The 22436-nt window shown below is 38.3% G+C and overlaps 1 protein-coding gene across 1 annotated transcript in view; it reads left to right on the forward strand.

The window, feature by feature from the left end:
• FOXP2 (forkhead box P2) overlaps positions 1 to 22436 on the forward strand; it is a 352993-nt gene that overhangs the window by 57130 nt on the left and 273427 nt on the right. The window contains exon 2 of the mRNA XM_063134034.1: positions 3843 to 3930. The gene's annotated coding sequence lies outside the window, so the exon portion shown is untranslated. The remainder of the gene's footprint in view (positions 1 to 3842; positions 3931 to 22436) is intronic.

Raw genomic sequence — 22436 nt, forward strand, 5'->3', positions numbered from 1 at the left:
CATAAATAAAGATTAAATCCAGGTAACAGGCCAGGTAGTGTGGCCAATGTTAAACAAATGTGGCAAACCATGTTAAATCAATCTGTGTGACAGCTTTCACAATGCGATAAGCCCTTCAGGTGTAGCAGCTAATTATGTGGCTCCAACTTTCTCTATACTCTTCCAAGCCTTTCAGGAGGAGGGGCGCTTATGTTTCAGGGAAACAGTTGCCAGATCTACATGGTGAGCTGCTGCATATGAACATTTTGTCTTGTGACAGCTGCCATGTGTAGCAATTCACAAATAACATGGTGTTTGTAATATATGCATTGTTGGTGTAGCAGGATAGCGTGGTAGACTGACAAAGCAAGGGTTGATACACCGAAAAAGCTAATCTAGTTCATCATCCTTGTCCTGAAAGAAGAGCAAAATGGTCTGTGGGTGCCCAAGATTATGTACTTGCAAAATGGTTTGTGTATTTACTTAACAATATTGCATTAGTCAAAATATATGCAATGTTTGTTAGTTTAAGTTATTTTTTCATAGGCTGAAAGCATGTTTGCCTTAATTCAAATTTATATCTAAAGTGAGGGGGGAAATAAAATCACAAAGATGTTTGGAACATATAAATATTCTTCTCTTTATAGATGCAACGTAAGCCATGATACTACCAAATAGTTCTTATGCTTCATTACTGGATATTTAAAATATGCTTTCATGAATATACAGAACACACTGGCAAATTAATACTCTAGCAGCATAAGTAGTGATATAAAATAGCATGTAAAATTTGGCTAATGAGATCACAGTAAGTACTTGGACCTCTTCATGAGCTCATTTCTCTTTCACATGATTATAAAACATAACTGTTAATTTATTTTTTGCATGTCCTTGTTAATTATAATGGCATCCAGTAGTGCTGCTGTAGTTAAGGGTCTCTCAATATTTCCTTATAGAAGGATTACATAACTGAAGAGCCAGTGCTGGATTTCAATGAGAAATTTAACACACAATTTAATTCTTAAATCACAATAGCTTAAATTAAAACTGCTAGACTATAATTGTCCACCCTCTTTATTAATAGGCAACTGTTCTGGAGGAATACTATGTGGATTAAAATGGATAACAATTCCTTAAAATTACTGCATCTCCATAACATAGCTATATGAATTACTAGATACAAAATCACAGGACTATCTTGCTTTTGGGAACAGAGTGTGGGAAAGCAGAGCTGTGTGTAATATAAAATTATTGTTTGGGCTGACTGGAAGTTGCTGACATTTCTTTATCTCAATAGAGGTATACACATCCCTCCCCCAGCTCATGTGCACACTGAACTTCTGTAGGTGGTAGCTGGAACACGCTTGTTTTCCCTAACCCCCAAATAAGCATTCCTTCTGTGCCTGACTTGATAGCCACATTATTGTGAAAGGAGCTCTTGCATGTATATCTATAGAGGCAAGGACTCTTCTATGTCATCAGGAACCCTCAGCAAATATTCTTTTCCTCCAAGGAACGGACTAAGGGCTTCTCCGCACAGAAGCTTTTCATCACACAATTTTTATCAAGGCTTCTGCTTCTGGATTCTTTGCAGGATTAAGATTGGCCCTTTACATGGGCTTCCCCCCACTTTTCCCCATTATCTGTGAGTTCTATATGTTTAATTAAACAGCACCATCCAGTTGCTGTAGTTATCACAACACTTCCTCTTTACATGGGACAAATGCAAACAGATTGAAATCAGATCTTTTCGTTACTACATTGTTTCTGTTTCAAATTATGCTGAAGAAATGCTAGGAAAACATGAGAGCTCTTGAGGTTGACAATGTCATGCAAAGGACCCACAAACTTCGATGAGTAACCAGTCTTAATCACAGGATAAAAGCCCCATGGGGAGAAGCTCTAAAGCCAGCTTTGAGTACAAGGCAGAAGCAGTAAGAGTGTCTCAAGAAAGAATTATAGCGTCTTTTGGCAGTAGTGAGTTCCCAAATCAGAAAGAATACGTTTTTACATTGCATCTTCAGACTATCACAAACGGTTGCTTTCTTACCAGTTTTTTTAACAATTTAACTATTTTACTTTCAGCCCCTGGCTAATGGGAGGAGGGGAGTTATTAAATCTTTGGACCCTAATTTGTGATTGATGTGTTCCCCTTAGCTCAATTTGGAAGCGGCTCAATATTTATGCCTTCTCTCAAAAATGTCTCAGAAAAAAGCTTATCTGTTTCTGGGACCTATTTTGGATAGAAATGTTTGTGCTTGCAGGGTAATTGTTACATGAACATAAGCCTTATATTGTCTTATGGAATTGTAGTTCTGACTGACAGCCATAGCGGAGAGCTGCTTGGAAATTTACCATCAAAACAAACACACCCAGGATCAAGAGTTTTTAGGGGTAGAGAACAGCAATCTAAAGAATTAACTCAAGAGGAGAAGATACTTCCCAAAGCAAAGGCTGCATAGTTGGGTGCTCTCGTTATCTAGTTCATATCAGTGAATGAGAGTTTCACAGAAGGTAAGGGATAAACATTCAAGTACTTCTATGCATTAATCTGCAAAGCAACTGGCTTTTGGGAACATGGTTTGCTGAATTCCCACAGTACATCCACAGAATCTCAGATCACCTCATTTTGCATTCTGGGCTTGAGGTTTGTGGGAGTGGGGCGTAGAGGGATAGAAGTTGTTTGACTCATAATACAGCTGAATATTATGAGCCGGATGAATTCTTATTCTAAATGAGCCAATTGGTGACATTATGAGCACTAAGGGCTTTTTCCATCAGTTGTTTGTAACACAAAAACAGGAATGAACAAAAATGCAAGAGCAGTAATAAATCTGCAGTTTAGCTTACGTAATGTAGATATAGGACTAGCCTATCTGTAATATATCATTATTCAGACACCTTGTTGTGGGGGTCACTGTGGAACGGGGTTGTGTTGAAGGCATTGTGTGTCATTTCTAACCGTATTTTAAAGCCATCCAAATTGTGGCCATCACTATATCTTGTGGAAATGCATCCTATCATCTGCCCAGAATCTCCCACCAATCAGCTTCATGGGATGCTATGAGTTGGGTTCTAGTATTATGAGAGAGGGAGAAAAATGTCTCCCTATCCAGGTTTTACTGCCCATTATACTCCTGCATGAATAAGGTCCCAGATCCAACTCATAGCATGAACCAATTAAAATGATCGCAGGTAGTAGGGCAGATAAATACCTCGTTAGAGATCTGTCAGTAGGAGTAGATAGATTTAGACTAGGTGGACCAAAAGTCTGTCTCAGTATAAAGCAGCTTCATATGTTCATATACATAGAATCATAGAATAGTAGAGTTGGAAGGGGCCTATAAGGCCATCGAGTCCAACCCCCTGCTCAATGCAGGAATCCACCCTAAAGCATACCTGGCAGATGGTTGTCCAACTGCCTCTTGAAAGCCTCTAGTGTGGGAGGCCAAAGAGATGGCTTCATGTGATCTCTTTGGACAGTTTGATTACTCCTTTTTATATAGTTTCTACTGTTGACTGGCAAGTATAAGTAGTATCCATGCAACCAAAAATGTTTTTTTAAAATAAAAACTGTAATATACATATATCCCTTAAACAATAATCACTCTATTTTTCCCTCCCATTCTTTTGCCTGCTGTACAGTTTTTAGGTGTTTCATGTTTACATTTGTAATGGGCTGAATGTTCTTCAGTATCCATAATAAGTATTGTGGGGTTATATGTGATCAATGGCATGGATTATTCACTCACGAGCTGATTAGGTGGCAATGCTGATAAGCATGTCGTAAAGTGAAACAAGAGGGCATCTCACCAGTCAGAATAACACGTAAAGTTACAGCTGTCGTATTTGACTTTTATCAGGTGGGCTGCAATGCTGGAACTGATGCTGTTTACCGCTCCTACTCAGAACTGAATATTAAAAAGGGGTTTTGAGGTCTGGAAAAGGAAGGTAAGTACAATTTATTGCTGCCAACCTACGGCTTTCCCCCCTTTCTCTTAAGGAAACTAATGCAGAAATATGTTCTGTGATGTACATTACTTCTTGTGTAAGTTCTGGAAAGTGAGTTGGTGAAGGGTGGACAACACATATTATTCATATAACTTGCTGCCTTCTTTTAGTTTTCCGTAATTCCCCTCTCCCCCAACCAAAATATAAGACATTGCTGAAGGCTGGCACAAATATAGCGTATTTCACGCATAGATCCTGATCTAGCTGCACATATGTGCACAGTCTGTGTGTACAATGGACTTTTTATGAAAGCCTTTCCCCTAGTAGGCAACTCATGGTACAAAACAGCTTGGCATGAATGTTGCCGAAAAGATCTTCTGCCAAGATACGTACTTTTTCTGGGTTTCTTTTTCAGAAGCTTTGTGCCAGCTCCCCAAAGCTGTTTTAAACTTAGAAAGCAATTTGTAGTTTTGTGTGGGGAGGGAAGAGTAGCAGTAGAGAAGAAGTTTCAGATTCCTCTGTGCACATAGTTGGTGCATGCACAAAGTGACATTTCTTTTATAAAGGTTGGAACATTTGAACTGTTATGTAGAAAATAATGTAAAAGCAATTATTTGTCATAATCTTTCCTCCCAAACCCTCCTCTTCCTGTATACTTTTTAATCTCTTGTTAGTGTTACTATCCATCCAATTGAACAGATACATAGCAGTGGCTGTATTTTTGATTCAACTCTCTTTTTCTGTGCCCCATATTCAGTCTGTTACTAAGATATTTTGCTTCTCCCTTTATAACACTGGAAAAATCTCTGTCCCCTTTGCAGAAAGTTTGTTCCATGGCCTAATCATCTCTTGCCTACTACAATTTTCTCCTCTTTGGTCTTCTGTTGCCTCATATCTGTCCTCTCACATCTATCCCACACTTCCTGAACACTCCCAGATTCAGAACATGCTAGTTGTCCTTAACTTCAAAGGTCATGGTCTTTCCTTTCCCTTCCACTCTTATGACCTGATACCTCTGGGTTCATGACCTTTATTTCTCTAACTCCACTACCATTTACTGTCTGAACATCGTGTGCGCTCTCAAAAGACTCACCCATTTTCCCTTGCTGCCCTGCCTGCTTGGAACTGCCCCAGAACACCTGCATGATGTCCGTTCTCTTACTTAATTCAAATTCCTCCTCAAACCTCACCATTTTAATGAAGCCCTTGACACAACCGCATACCCTGTGACTAGGCCTGGGCAACTGAAACAACCACATATTTCATCCTAGTGTACCCCTGCCTCTACTTTCCTCCCCTTCCTCTGTTGTTTTTTCTGTGTTGAACTTTAGGTGGTAACCTTCTCGGGGCTACGGCCTGTCATCTTGTACTCTTTAAAGTGTCATGTACACTGATAATGCTGTATAAATGAATAAATATCAACAATATTCTGATGTTGAAAATCAGCATTTATTCTTGATGTAATATTTATGTCAGTATGTACGTATGATACTTTTGGATAGCAACAGGGCATTGATGAACCAAATGCCACAACCCTGCACAATAAAATCCAAAAGAAATGGGTTGATGTATTGAGAAAGATTTGCTTTTTATACTATTTTATTATAAAGAATGTAAGAGATGATTATTTTTATTTTATTTGTTTATTTGTTTATTTAGATTATTTTATTTTATTTATTTATTTGTTTATTTATTTGTTTAATCAAACTACTTGTATACACTTGATATCCAAAGCACTCTGTCCTTTGGATAAAAAAATACATAAAATACAACAAGCAAAGCAATGTAAAAGCGGTATAAATTTATAAATACATTAAAAGCATTACACAAACAGCTAGGGTTAGAGTATTACATAGAGCAGGGGTAGGCAACTTGTGGCTCTCCAGAAGTTATTCTTAATCCAGATGTTATTCCATTCCCACCCCCCAAATTAGAACCTAGCATTACATTTTTAGGTGCCGGTGCTGGGCAGAAATCATCAGTCTCAATGAGATTCAGTTGATTTAAGTCGAAATTCTTTATCTTAATTGTTTTCAAGATTGAACTTTTTAAGCAAGTTTGGGAGATCATATCTCAGCTTAATAAGCCAAGTTATGAATTAACCTTTTCCCTGTGCTTACAACCTCTTCGCTCCTCCCTTTGCAGCGCAAGCAATCAAAACAGAAAATATCTAATTAATGCTACTTTCCCATTTTTTCTGAACTGAGAAACTTTGGATACCAGCTCTGGAAATAACCAGGATATTAAATCTACTTCAAACTGTGGTTTAATACCCTCATTTGTTCAGAAGCAAAAGTTTCCTAGTTCTGACAAAATGTGGAAGTATAATTAATTAGCAACTTCCTGATATGTTTACTCTGTGAAGGGAGGAGTGAAGGGACTCCCAAATGCAAGGAAAAGCGTAGTTCATGTCTTGGCTTAATAAGTCAAGATACCCTCCAAATCTGGCTGTGGTGTGTTACAATGATGCCATGGGAATCATTCAATATTATCATGTCCAAAGGACAGGCCACCCCTTATTTGTCTGTCAGATTATTGGGGCTTATAAGATGATTATTCTTACCTTTATCTTTATTTTGTATTGATTTAGTATAATTGTTTTATACAGTTTTGTTGATGTTTAATGTTAGCTGCTCTAACCATGTACATGAAAAGGTGGGATACAAATTTAATAAATGAATGGCATTACATGGATATGATATAGGCATATTTCTAAGATGTGAACTAGGCACCTCTGAGGGAATTGTAGTTTTTCTGGAGATCAGGGATGTTAGAAATGTGAAATGTGTGTTCTGTTAGGCATATATGAGCAACCCTACCAAACAATTAATGGGGTGGTATCAGCTGTATCTTAGCAGAGGTTTGCACATTCCTTATTAGAAAGCAAATAATATGATCAGCTAAATTGGAGTGGATTGAAAAGGATGAATATTAGAATAAATTTTAACCTAGTCTTCTCATATATATTCCAGCCAATAATGATTATTTATGTTAATATTTGAGGATAAAATGTCTCCGTCTTGACCTATGTGAAACCATTTTTATGACACATTTATATCACTCTAACAAAATAATTATAGACGGTTAGAAATTATAGATGTGTTAGAACTTATAGAAACATTTGAAACAGAATTTAGAAAAGAGTATAGCCTCTTCCTTTCTTTGCAAAATCAAATGTACTTTGCATTTGTAAAAATCAAATTTGTGGGCTGGAACTACTAGGTAGTAAATTTTCCTATGATTATACAAAGTAGCAAAATATGGATTTTAACAGGCCTTCTTTTCAATTCAAGTGAACATTAAGTACATTCTTAATGGTCTGATTTGCTGGGAAGAGCACTATTACAATAATCTTCTTTTTTTTACAGCCCATATCAGAGATGAACTTGCATCACTTATTACAAAGTTTATGCTTTGGGAGACATTTTCACGGTATCTCGAAGTGATGCCTGAGAGTTCTTGGAATTAGTCCTTAATGATATCATCTTCCAAAAAGAGTTGTTGCTGAAACACACTTGATTGTTTTGTAGTTAGTAGCCAAACCAGTAGGTACTCTTGAAACATCCATCAGGTTTATATAAAAAAAGCATATTGAAAACTGCTGTTGTCTCAGTAACTGTACAAAATCCTTCTGGAAGAGAAGGCAGTGAGCCTAACTTCGGGCCCAAGTCATGGGCCATGGCTAGACCAGGCCTATATCATCCCGGGATCATCCCTGTGCATCCAAATGACACACAGGGGATCCCGGGAGCAGGCAGGGACGACCCCTCCATTTGCCTGGGATAATCCTTAGGTCAAGCTAAGGCCATAGAGGTGAAAACTCCATTATCTTTAACTGACTTTAACACAGATTTTACGTGTTGCCAGCTTGAGAACAGGGCCCCATCTCTGTAGTTGTCATGTGGAATATAATTGGAGGCTCAGTTCAGATACCATGCCAAACCATAGTTTGGGACCCTGATCAGAGTTTGACCTTCCATACATACGAACAAATTATAATTTAGTGCTGCTAGTCTCCTTTCATTCTATGTCTGTTCAGCACTTCAGTCTCAAGGTGCAGAAGCCTCTAGAAATAGCAGTGGACATAACTATAGGCTGTTAATTCAAACATCATTTACCAAACCACCAATTAGCACATACAATGGCTCACAAACCTGCTTCAGACCGTACTTCTGTTTCTGGTTTGGTGCTCAATTGGAAAACAAGTTTTTGACATTTTGGACATTACGCCAAATCATAGTTAATTTTTTTCTTAATTATGGATTGGCATGATGTCTGAATTCACTGAGTCTAGAGCACATGGTAAGCTGTCTTCTTTATTAAGAGGGTATTGTTGTGTTCAACTAGGCACCTGTTTTCTTCAAGCACAGTCTTGTAGTGTCAAGAGAGATTTTTTTCTCCACTGTTGCTTCACTCTGCCTTGCTTGCTCATTCACTGCTGCCTTGTCTTACTCTAGTGTTCTCAGTGCAACTCACAGCACAGTAGGTCTAATATAGATTGACGCCTTTGCCAGAAGACTGATTGAAACTTGTGTCTCATAGTTGCTAATGTTCACTGAACCATTTTATTGAAGATAAAGTAAATAAAATAGATTGCCATATGAGAATTCTCTGAAATCAAATGGAATAATTTGACAGGTTTAAGCCCGTGAAAAAGGCAATGCACTGGAGCAGGCGGGAATACTCTCTATGCAGAGCATACCAGGCAGAAGTTTCTATTTTATGTGATGTGATCTGAAAAGGACAAGTAACTACATCCAAAATTGTAATTTTGAAAATTTGTAAATAAAGTGTAAAAGTGATTAATAAACTTCAGATTTTTAAACACACTTAAAAAAAAAGTTATGAAAAAGAATTACACAGTTTTCTCAACTGCTTGTGTGATGTATCAGCACATAGATTGTCAGGTTTGTGGATTCGTGTCTTGTGAGTGTGTAAAATATTACTCTACAGTTTACAGTTCTTCAGTTTACGTCCTAAAGGTACAGACAACAGACTTGCCAACTCTGTATAACTTCCTTTTGTTTGAAATCTGTAATGCACTATAATAAAAGAGAAATTATTGTTGGCAAGTCAATTGAACTATTTTGTCCAGTTATAGCATTGCTAGATTGTAAATTTATGATAGGAATTAGGGATCTAAGAGAATTTTGTTTTGGTTTGCAAATTATCTGAATTTGCCCAGTTTGCAATGCTGAACACAAATGGGAGAACATTTCCCCCCCTGTTTGAAATGTACACTTTTTCCTGAACAAACCAAAAAACAAGTCAGAAACAAAAATGGGAATGAGCTGAACCAAGCTTCGAAGTGAAGTTTGTAGAATTTCAGCAAGCTCAAACATCCCTGGTTCTCCTATTCCTAGAGATCAGCTGATTTGATCTAGATTTTTTCACTGTTTCCATCTTACATAAGTTAACATAAGAAAGCATTTTCTCCTACTATTGTTTGTTTGTCCTCTCAGTCTCCTCCAACCTGCACAACATGCAACCAACCAAGCTGCATGCAATCCACCAGCCATGAATTGTGGCCTTGAGTGGTGCTTGGCATTCCTCCTGTTTTTACTGTTCTCAGCAGGCAGCAGAAACAGAGGGTTTACTGACTTTCTCATAAGCTGCCATTATGAATGGTTGGCTGTATTTTTCTTTATGAGTCAAAAGATGAGGAATGCCTTTTCATCTTTTTTTTCCTAGCATGTGCAATCCCACACACATGCACTCACTTACACGTCTCCTTCCAAACAGGCTTGAATTACTTTCTGTTTACCCCAAGCCATACCTGTGTTATTGGTATAGGAAGATATTGTCTTCCTATATAATACACCTCCCTTCTTCTTTTTTTCTTGACTTGCTGATTCCCTATATGTGGGACAAGTGGTGGTCATGAAAAAAATATAGGTTTTGATTATGGATTTTAATCATGCAGGTGTTTTGATAGGCACTTCTGAGCATATGGGTAGTAAGTGAGAAAGAGTGAGTCTGTTAAGTGAACAGGAGACCTTTGGATGGTAGAGGGTGGTGGAACTAGAGGAGCAAAGATCATTAGCAGGGATGTATTGGAATATAAGAGCAGAGAGTTAAGTGGAATCAAAGCCGTGCCCTTTAAGTTAAGGACAAGGAGCTTGTGCTGAATTTGGGAGTGGACAACAAGTCATCTACCTGGGCCATTTCTCCATTCTAGATGTCAACCAGGACTTTGAGAGAAATGCCTGCCAAGGTGTCAGGAATATCTCCAAGAGCTGGCAGGAAGCTGTTTGGATCCCACAGTCTTTTGGGGCAGACGTTCTTAATTGGTCACCCATCCCTGCAAAGTCTGTGAGTGCCAGCAAGTATTAACCTTACCTGGTAGTGATCTGTCCATGTCAGTGGAACTATTGAAAGTTCCTCCATCATCATCCTACCCTGCACAGAAAACTAGATCCAGAGTGTACCCTGCTGAATGAATGGAGCTAGACACCATTTGGACAGACCCATGGTGGTCATGGAGTCCATAAAGTTCTGAGCCACTCCTGACAAGGCAACCTCAATATGTATGTTGAAGACGTCCAACACAACCAGCCACCTAGCTCACCCCAAAGATCAACTTGGCCAACTTAGGAAGGGAGACAGTTGGGCAATGGGGTGGGTACCATTTTTGTGACAAACACCTCCCCTAAGATTAATTTCCTCCCTTCCATAGAGTACAATACTTTGATATAAATCCTCCTAATTTCTTATCAGACAAAGGCAGTCAAGATTCTAAACTGATGGAACAGCTGCTATCCTTCCGCATATAAAATCATACCCATAGAGCATGAATATAATAGGAGAGAGAGAAGTACTATAACTTTACTACTTAATAAACTTTGTTCTAGAAATCAAGTCAAATAATAAAGATTTTATTCAGTGTTGGCATTAAGAAAACCATGGATTCTAAGTTAGGGCCTTGTTAGCCTATTAAGTAATTCAGTCCATGACAAGCTGTCCTTGCTTTCCATTGTGAGAAAAAACAAAAAACAAAAAACAAATCAAATGCAGGGCCAAGTACAGATATTCTTGTTTCCACAGACCATCTGGTGGAGCTCATAGACCATCAGTGGTCAGGAGACCACAGTTCGAAGACTTCCAACTTAGAATATTCAATGCCTAGTGATTGAGCCATCCATAGTTATCAATGTTTGTCGGACACTATGTGAGCAACACTTATAGGGCAGCCTGTCATTTCTGTACTGGAAAAACCTTGACAAACTTGGTACCAGCGTATCAATTACTCAGAAAGCATTCCTCTCAAGATAATCAATGTATACGTAATCTTCAGTATATGCCTATCTGTTCTGCATCCAAAATTGTTCCATAAATAATTTTGGTGTGTTCATGCTTTACTCATTGGTAAAGTGTTTGACTGTCTGCTGAAGTATTTAATTAGAATGTAACTTTTTGAAAATTATCATTTTTCTTCTCTTTTATATATAATTTAGCATTCATTGTCTTGATGTCTAAGTTATTAACATGTTAATAGATAACAAATCCTAATTCTCTTTATCTAAGGAGAGTGCTGGTAGCATGGGCTATGCCTCCAAGAAACTACTTCTCCAAAAGCATAACAATTAATAGAATGTGATGAAAGAAAAGAAGCATAGTTTGTATATATATTTATGCAAATGTGGTGGAGAAATGGAAAATGGGGGGCTGTGTCTTCAAATATTTGCTTTAAGATGCACTTACATTATTGCTTTTCTTAAGGTGATTATTTTGTGTGGTTAATGTAAGACAAGAATAAAAAAAAAGTGGGTTTGACCTCATTTGACCTTTCTGACGTTCAGTCAGTTAAAAGGTTTGTAAGACGCTTAATTACCAAACGGTATGATCATTATTCATCTCATCATTTGATATATAACGTCAAGTGAATTGCCTCCCTGGAGTGCACTGTGTTTCACAGATCAATAGATTTAGTAAGAGCTTGAAGGAGAGCTTTAAACAGTCATAGCTGAAAGTGTATCCTGCTCATAAGATGGTTTATGTAGATATTTGATGTGAATGTGATGAAGTTACCTTTTTTTTAACTTCTTCGCAATATATGTTATTTGTATTGGTTCACCTTTTTCATTATGCTTATGATTTTGCTGAAATTAAAGTATGCAAGTAACTGCTGTTTTATACTATACATAGTTGTATATATGTAGCTCTATCCCTACTATTAAATACTCACTCGATTCCGCTGCTCCATGGAGGTTACAAAAGCACTGAAAACAGCTATTCTAAATCTTTGTGGTGCACTCCATGCTTTGATCCAGCACAGAAAATAGCTGCTCCTGAATATTGAATATATACTTCGGTTACATATTTTTACAGCAATTTTTCATGTTTCTGTTAGCTTTAATTATTTCTATCCTACCTCATTCCACATTCTTAATGTGATAAAAGAGATGTTTTAACTTTGTTTCAGTTTTAATACAAACACGTCCTACTTCTATTTGTGGGCTTCTCACAGGCAGCTGTGTGAAACAGAATGCTATACAAGATGGACCTTTCGTCTGATCCACTTCTTACATTCTTAGATTCATTTACATTAATAATTCTGCTGAGATTCAACCAAAAATGCTACAATTCACAGCATGCTAAGACTTAAATCAGACTCCCATCAAACATGGTCAATGGTCTGAAATGCTGGGATTTGTAGTCCAAAACATCTGGACGACGCAAGGTAGAGAAAGGTTTACTTAACATAATTAGGTATTTTAAGAAGTAGCCCTCTAAAATATGCAACCAAAGACCCATTCAAACAAACAGTAGCCTTCCCAGATTTCATTCATACAATCATATCTGGCTCATATGTTGCACCCATGAGACTTGCAGAGAAGTACTGTATGTACCAGAAGTACAGAGGATTGAAGAAATTTTCCCAAGCATAGCAACCCTTTTTGGACCTGTTGTATCCATGAGAATTGCTGCATTTTGTGTACTTCTGGTTTACATATTAATTTCTCCATATAATTTCAGGTGCAACAAAACTTGAGGCCTGGTACAAATCCCTTACTCACTTTTCCTTATGTCTAGTTTGTAAGTAGTTTATAAACTTTCTATAGAAATCAAGAGAATGTAGATGTTGTTCATGTTTATGTTATTCCAGGACTCAAAGGTTATATTTACTATTTATTTATTATATTTATACCATACTTTTCAACTAATATCGGTTTCCAAAGCAACATACCACAATGATCAAGATTAATCATAAACACAAAAGAGTTAAGATACAGGCGTGTAGTTGTCAAGGGATGCCACCGAGGGTAGTGAGAAAATATGAGAAAGGAGAAAACTATAGCTCACGTTTCTAGTCCATTTTTGAGTATTGTTGTTGTTTTGTTGAGTTGTGCTGTGAAAAGAGTTCCTCATCTAAATGCATTAATCAGTCTTTCTACTGCCCAATTTTATATGTTAATGGAGTAGCCATGTGACCAATAAAAGTCGATGCCCCCATCACTTCTAATGTTTCCCTGTGTTGGGAGGGATGAATCAGTCTGTGTCCAGTCTGCGTCAGTATGTAATCGTAAATCCATTCTGTTCAACTTCCACATTGGAAAGGAAAGGAACCTCTCGTGCAAGCACTGAGTCATTACTGACTCTTGGAGGGACGCCAGCTTTCGCTAACGTTTTCTTGGCAGGCCTTATAGTGGGGTGGTTTGCCGTTGCCTTCCCTGGCCGTTATTACCTTTCCCCCAGCTAACTGGGTACTCATTTTACCGACCTTAGGAGAATGGAAGGCTGAGTCGACCTGAGCCAGCTGCCTGAAACCAGCTTCCGCTGGGATCGAACTCAGGCTGTGGGAAGAGTTTCAGCTGCAGAAACTGCTGCTTTTTAAAAAAACACACACGTGAAGTCTCACATTTTTTCTCACACAGGACTTTCCTTAACATAACTTCTTCTTTGTGGTCTCTGTGACTCACTTATATGGAATATGCGGCTGTGCAAAACAGTCATTTGGAACATTCTGGAGTTTAGGTGGGAGTCCTGCCACCTCCTCTGCGCATGCCCTGGTGTGGCTCCCGCTGCCTCTTAGTTCCTTTGTGTCTGCTGCATAATTGAAAGCATTTAGATCATTTTCTGCGTCATGCCTTTTTTTGTTCTGATCTGCATATTTGTTGAAGAAGTGCAAATTAAGTCAGTTCGCCCAGGGAGATTCAGCTATTGGGCGGTATAAAAATGCAATAAATAAATAAATAAAATTCTCCCCCATTCCTAGCCCCTTTAATAAATAGATTTTTCAGATATCTATTTATTTCACTCTCACTTTTAATCTACAATCTATTCAAAGATAAATGTTAGTGTGCGAAAAAAAGAAAATGGACCCCTTCTTTGGCTACAGTATTATAAAATGAAGACCATATTTCTGAAGCTGTTTATCCTTCATGCCTAGTGAAATGTTCTCTCATGGGTATTCTATTGATGTTGCAGCAAGACATTTTTATCTGGTTTTGAGAACAACTTAGAAAATATGTCAGGAAGCTTTCATAGATTTAGATACTCACTGTGTGAGGTTCTTGTAAATGTAAAAGCTAATTTGGTATGGTCTTTTGCACCAGCATTGTTCAAGGTCAGATGAGCTTGTGTAAAGAACAAGGAGCGTCTTTGAGATGCCATAATTTCCCCCCCCCCCCCCATACTCTTTGTATAGCAGCTGTTGTATTTCAGGAAACCAGGTAGCACCCAAATATGGTAGTACTAAAAGGTATGGGGAAATTATAATCCATACTGCCTGTTCTACACTTCTTAGCAGAATACTCTTGTTCCAAGTTTGCATAACCCTTTCCTTGTATTGGGACACATGAATAAGTTGTTTGTGTTGTAGAAAGATTCCTCTGCCAAATTCAGTTGTACCCTGGAAAGAGGACCAGTAGGAAACTTACTGAATTGTGTTGTGTGATTTATTTTATTAACTCTTGATAGAGTTCCACACATACACATCTTTGCACGCACACACACACAACTACCACTTACAAAGCAACAGGAAACATGAATCCCGATCTGGCATGAACATCTTAACTCTGTATTGATAAACAGAAAAGCATCTTAGAATGCTCCTTGACACTATGTTGTACCTGGATCTTCAGGTAGCGGTGGTGGAAAGGAGTACATTTGCAAAATTATGCTTGGTGCTCAAGCTGCAGCATTTCTTGTGTTGGACTGACTTGGCAACAGTTATCCATGCCATAGTTACATCACACTTAGTTGTGAAAAGTGAGACAAGCTCTGGTGTTGGTAATCTTTTTTTACCTTTAATGTATTTTTTCCCCTTCAGTACGCTCCATGTGTTTCAGATAAAAAAAACCTTCCTCAGGAGCTACAGATACAAGATAAATACAAAATAAGTACTATTGAAAGACAACACCCATGCCTATAAGACATTAAACATGCTTCTACACAATTAATATTATACATTTTGATTACCAAACATACCCCCATAGAACACTGATGGTGCTATATAAATAAATAATAATAATAATAATAACAAAAACCAAATGGACTGACCTGAAGCAAAACGAGCTGTTAAAATATATAACAAAGAATGAAGAATCCTCAGCATTTGGGAGGCATTGCCGCCGAGATCTGTGTTATCTAGAAAACTCCCAGTTGTGCTGAACTGTTGAAACTACTTGTGGTTCCCTGGTCAACAGCTGGTTGGCCACTGTGTGAACAGAGTGCTGGACTAGATGGACCCTTGGTCTGACCCCAGCATGGCTCATCATCTCCTCCTCCTCCTCGTCCTCCTCCTTCTGTCCATTTCACTTCCAACAAATAATACAAAATTTAAATGCAAAATACGGGCTGTACAATTAAATGGAATTTGATAGTCATGTAATATAGGTATTAAAATGCAAGTTATATGTGTGAACATTATTTAGGAGTTTGTCAAACACATAACACAATTAAACAATATAATATAAGGTTATAATATATAAATTAGATGTAAATCACAATAAGTAATTATTTTTTGCACATTTTCTTTGGTTTTTGTAAATGTTGTAAACTTCTTTCTTTCTTTCTTTCTTTCTTCTTTCTTTCTGAGTTGAGGCCCCTCGTAATGTGAGGCCCTAAGCTGTAGTTTGTTTAGCTTGTATGTAAATCCGGCAATGATTCAGGTAGAGGTTTTTCTGAGCCTTTCTACCTGAGCCATTTACTGGAGATACCAGAGACAGAGCCTGAAACGCTTTAGGTGGGAAGCATGTGGTCTACTACTTTTCTGTAGTTCAAACTAAATCATGGTTTTCTGTTTATAATGCTTTTAATGACATATTAATTGGTGTCTTAAGGCAAGATGCCATGTTTTAAAATTAATTAAGTAAACAATATAGCGTAAGTACATGTAACTCCATTTGGTCATATTCATCTTTGTCTTTTCCTTTCTTCCTCTTGTTGCCTTCCTTTGCTGTGGAAATTTAGATTGTAACTTAAGTTCCCTTGGGGCAGGGGCTTGCCTATGTTACTCTGTAAAGTGCCATGCACATAGCTTGCATTATACAAATAATAGTATTTTAGAGGGTAAACCTTCTAATATGCTGTTCCTGTTGACCTTCCTCTCTAAGGCTGATTCCAGTGTGTCTGTACGTGTGTGGTGGTAGTGGTGGTGGATTGAAACCAAAGTAGTTGAAGACTCTGGTCCTGAGGCACAGTTGATGTAAAGAGATGCAAGCTGAACACATGCTAGAAAGAAATGCCTATTTTACATAACTGTTCATATTTAATTATGCATTGAATATCCAGCCTTGAATATATAATTTGAAAGTCAACATCATTTGGAGAAACAAGAGCCTGAATATCATAAAGGACTGCAGGTGATACACACATAGGATGTTTAGTAAGAAATAGGTCCCTAACAGGAGAGCTTGAAAAATACAACAATCTACTAGGTGATACACACATAGGATGTTTACTCAGAAATAGGTCTCTCTGAGTTCAATGGGACTTATTCTCAAATAAGCGTGCTTAGAATTTCAGTCTCAGTAAAAGCTGGAGCCAAAAATCAATATAAATTTTAATCTGAACATAGTTTTGAGGAGTTTTTTTTTTTTAAAAAAGTGTGTGTGGCTATTTTAAACTGCACACTTTTAAGTTCAGATAGGTATTAATATACCCACTCCTGAAAGCACCCCACCTCCAAAATAAGTTTCAAGTATTCAACTCTAGAATTCACCAAGATAGATTCTGCTCTTACAGTTGATCATAGAATTCATTTGAGCTCTGTGGACAAATAAAACCTAAGAACAAATAAAAGCTGCTTCTCCCAAAGGCTATACTTTAATTCGTTATCAAAGGAAAGAAAGTAAAAGATCATCACGCCAGATAGCCCTTCTGAGCACCTACCTGTACTTCTCATCAAACCCCTTTTCACTATCGGAGAAAGGTTGGTAATGTGATACCTTTTATTAGATCAGCATGATGAATAGGAATGCAACCTTTTCAAGTTCATGGAATTCCCTCAGCAAGGCGATTGTAGGATTTGAAAGTTTGTGAGCTTTTTAATCAACAGAGATTTACCCGGTAAAAAAATAATCTTACCTATTTTTTTTTGTGCCTGATTCTTTGAGACAAACATAGCACCACCCTAAATATGATACCAGCCTTAGGTAGGATTGGCACAGAGACTAAATACTGAAAAAAAGTGGCTTCTCTCGTTATTTCAGACAGCAGCAGCAGCTGAAATTTTTGCATGGTATGATAAAAGAGTGATTCTCTTGAAAAAAATCCTTTGCCACCTTTAGGCTACCCATGAAGCAAGGTGGAGTATAAATCTAAAAAAAAAAGTATAAGGAACTCAGGACACCTGGATTATGAATGGTTTCTCATTCCATAATTCTTCATAAGAGGTATTGGTTTTGAAGAGAGGGAGAACACACAGTGGAGGATCTTTGTCTTAAAATTCCTCAGTTTCCTTTGTTGGCATTTATTTTAGTTGTGTCATTATGATCCCAATTGGAAACAACACACACACAGGCCCTGCTTTAGATGAGCCCCACAAATGTCACCTCACAGGCAAATGCTGTACTGTGGTTTGCCACATATTCTAAGGATTGAACAGCACAGTTGCTGAGCCAAATTACACACACTCAGTAGCACTTGCATTTTATAGTTCTTTTTATTATTATTAACAGAAAGCTAATAAATACAAGATAAGTTTAGACAGAAGTTACCATAGTTCTACTTAGCAGAATATAGAGCAAACAAAACTAACAATATTTAGAACATGACATGAAAACATGATATATAAGCTTATGTGAACACAGTGCTCGTGCTTAGCCATTTATTTATTATTTAATTATTTTAGCCATTACAGCTTCCTGCTAGCAGGTGACCCCCAAGTCGGAGTGACCACACCATTCCCCTTTCATGTCTTATACTTACACTCCAAATGCCAAGTATGGTTATATGTCAGTTTGTTTCTGTACCCCTATGTCACTTGTTCATCCCTCATCTCCTAGTAACCACTGTACATTCTAATGAAAAACCTGAACTTCCTCCATCATTTTTATATTCTTGTAATTTTGTCTAAACATCCGGTCTCTGTACTTTCCTGTGTTTCTCTTTTGCAGCTTTTCAGACCACTCTGCATGTATGCTATACTAAGCTCCACTCTTGTTATGTTGAGGCACATGTTTATTGTGGGCCTTTATTCCATCTGACTTATTCATATGCCAACTGTATGTCACCATCTCACAAGCAATATACATGTTTGTGTAGCATATGTATGTTCCCAGGTTTAACATACCTATAAAACTTCCACCCAGTAAAGTCTTCAATGGATAACTTATTGGATGGATAACTTATTTCATACTGTCATTGCATATGAACTTCTCGGCCTTTTGGCTAAGATCAAGTGTAGTCTGAGTCATGGTGAGGAGTTAAAAGATATTAGCATAGTAATCTGCCTTAGCATAGGGGCTACATTAATTTCAAACTAATTTTTAAAACTTTGTTACCAAGGCCATTTCTACATCTGCCTTTCCCCCCAGGATTGTCCCAGGATCATCCCTGTGCATGCAAATGACACACAGGGGATCCCGGGAGCAGGCAGGGACAATCCCTCCATTTTCCTGGGATAATCCTTAGGTGTAGGAAGGGCCCAAGAAGTTCCAATCTCACTACCATTTTTAGTATACTTCTAGCACTTTACTTCTATAAGCTTACACTTTGCCCAGGTGAAGTATGTCAAGTAAAAGTAATTTCTGACGTAGAGTGATTTATGTATGACCCAGCCAGTTATCATCTGTAGTGTACAGTAGATTGTGTTGTTTTATTAATGAATAGTATTTATTATTGTGTACTTTTAGTCTTATGTTTTATTGTTGTTTTGCTGCAAATGACGTCTGCTCACATCTTTGATAATTCTGTGGAAATTGGTATTTACATTTGGATATTAAAAATAAACTATAAATAAGGGCTGTCCTCCTTTGGTAGACGCAGCAGCCAAGGATCCTGTTATTCTGCAGTTCGTGTGGGACCTCAGATATAAGCAGATATCTTTCTCCTGTCTAGTCCATAACCTGCTGCAGCCATCCAGGGATCAACCCTGATAGGCCACCCAGAGTCATAAAGCACCAAGCCTAGGTATTGCTGCCACCACTAATCACATTAACACTCAGTTGCATCCCTTAAGGTTTAAGACCTCCACCCAAGGTACCTGGAGTCCAGAGGTTACTGGGACATGGATGCAGAGGCTGAGGACTCTGTGTTGCCTACAGAGAAAGCACCATTGCAGAAACAGAGGCCTGTGGGCCTAAGATACTGGAGGCCCCCTCAAACCTAAGCCAACGCATCTAGCTCCAGTACTGAGCCAGCACATGTATCTCTAAGAGCTCCACAATTGATGGAGCCTATGCGCCAACACCGGCAACATAGCATGAGCTCTAGGAGAGATGGGGGAGTATTAGGACAGAGGCCTGTCCCTTTAAGACTTTTGACTTCATGGGGAATGGGAATCTGAGAAGGGGCTTTTGGACTGAACATATAAGGCTTCAGTATGGTCTCAGACCTCGTCCAAGCAAGTTGCTCACTAGGTGCTTTCCTAGGTGCTGAAACAGCCAGCCTCCTTTGCTGCTGTGAGCTCCAAGGACTTCTGTTTCAGACCAGAACATGACAGTATGCATACAAAAACCTTTTGTACACTACACACTTTTGCACTCATTACTCATGGCAAGATAGCTTAAGCCCTACTAGTACCCTAGATAGACCCCCTTCGTTTGATCCTAGGGGAAAATCCCTTCCTTTAAAACTAAAGTTTTAAGAAAGAGTTATTTTGAGTTAAAGTTATTACCCCCTTCAGAAATTTCATCTCTTATAGCTGCCCTTCCCCCTAAGAAGGCATCACTAGTCTTTCATCCCCTTTGACTGCTTTTCTGTACCTTCAGCAGAGTTACTTTGAGGGCTAGGATACTTAGGGATCCAAAATTTATAGAGGACAGTCTCTATACCTCTCGTGTTCTGGTTCACAAAATGAATTCCTGGATCACAGCAGAATTCTAAGGAAAATCCCTCTTCACTTTTTCTCTTGAAATAGAAAACGTTTGCATTTCAGTCCTTCCTCACTTTTATTTTTCTTTCCTGTTCCCACTAATTAGTTAGGTTTACCTGGGCCTCCTGGGGTCAGGTTACCTGTGTCCCAATTAGATCGCTCACATGTCTTCTTAACTTCTTGCACCCTCTTATCTTCTATTTGACGGCAGCCTTGCCTCCCTTCTAAAATATTTGCAAGCTTCTCCATACTTAGAAATTTGTCTCAGTGAAAAAAATAATAATTTGATAAGTTCAGTAATAACAATGAATGAATGCCAATTCCAAATATAATATTAGGCAAGCTTGGTAGTTTCAAAGTTATGATAATCTCATTTATTATATTTCTATACTGCCCCATAGATGAAGCCCTCTGAGTGGTCCACAAAAATTAAAAACCATTAAAATATATTGCATTCTTTTCCAGGTGATTATCCCTAGCAAACTTGTGAGAAAATACATCTATGTATGTCAGTGAAACACATATATGAAACACACACCTCCTCCTTCTGGTGCCCTTTTGGGAGTGCATCTTGTCTCTTTTCCTCCATTTTGCGTATTATTTTGGTGCGGGGAAAGTCTGGACTATTTTCCCCAAGTGGATTTAATGTGCCCTTAAGCCACCGTGTATTGCTATTCTCTTACTTTTTCCTTTGTTGGGTGTGTGTGCTTTGAATGGAGGCTTGCTGACTAAAAGGGAGGGTGGGGTGGTTCTTCTCTTCTAGCATGCCATGTTGAATGAATAGACTTGTGCTTAGTTGGTTGCATGCACTTTTTACTGCTCCAACCCCACCCTCATTGCCCGGAGCCCAGCCAATGAGACTTTAAATCAGTAAATCACTAGATAACAAATAGAGACCCCTGCAGATCTCTATTTTTATGAACTGGAGATGCACAACTGCACATTATCAAAGTAAAGGAAAACAGATCCTCCACAAATGGTGGAATTTTGCATTGGTGGAGTATCAAGAGAATAGTTTGAGGGGGGTGGAATTCCCCTAAAATCAAGGCATGAATGGAACTGATTCAAACTTGGCAAGGCTAAAGCCGTCCTTAAGAGCTATCACCGTGTCACGTTTCATCTCTTTATCGTTAAAAATCACACATTTTGCTGAGCCATAGATGTCACTATCAAAGCTACGCCTCACCCCACTCAGCCTCTTCCAAATATGGAGACTTACTTCTGTGTAAACATGTATAGAACTGATTTTAATAGTGTTGTCACTCAGAAGCTTTTTTTAAAAAAGTCTAAAACAAAACTGGAAAGAAGTGATCTGCAATCCTATGCTTACTTGTGAGGTCTTACTTCTGTTTTCTTAGAAGTAAGTCTCTCTCTGTTCAACAGGGCTTACTCAAAGGTAAGCATGCATTGGATTTTAGTATGTCTTGGATGTAAATGCAGTTGAAATTAATGGGATTTACTCCTGAGTAAGGGAATGAAGCCTGGGCAATAAATGAGCTGCATTGAACACATACAGACACACACACCTCCGATTCTGCCTTAATCCACCCCTGCACAGAATTGGAGAGATGTGTATGTGTGTTAATGGGAAGGAATTACTTGGGGGGGGGGAATTAAATATTCCTTTAAAAAATCAAGGGATGAACTGAACTGATTCAAACTTGGCATGCCTAGACACAGTCTCAAGTTTCATCTCTTTCACTTTAAAAACAAGGGAGCTGTAAGCATTTTGGTTAATTCCCATAGGAACTCCAATGAGCAGGGGGCAGGGAGGCTGCCACTCGATCACAATGTCCATCCATGACAAGAACCAATGAACTGGAGGGTGAAGGAGAAGGGGCGGGGCAGGGTGGGCGCAATAGCAGTGGGAGAACAAACAAGTGAAAGAGTTCACCTGTATAGCGATGATTGTGAAAGGGAGGAACAGTTGCTGAAATGGAGGTAAAAAACATAGAGATAAACTGGGGGTGGGGGGTAATAGGTGTGATGGAGCCCTTCCACTGTTCTATTTAGTTCTGAATAAGAA

Source organism: Elgaria multicarinata, chromosome 9 (assembly GCF_023053635.1).
Source record: "Elgaria multicarinata webbii isolate HBS135686 ecotype San Diego chromosome 9, rElgMul1.1.pri, whole genome shotgun sequence".
In the NCBI taxonomy this organism is placed as follows: domain Eukaryota; kingdom Metazoa; phylum Chordata; class Lepidosauria; order Squamata; family Anguidae; genus Elgaria; species Elgaria multicarinata.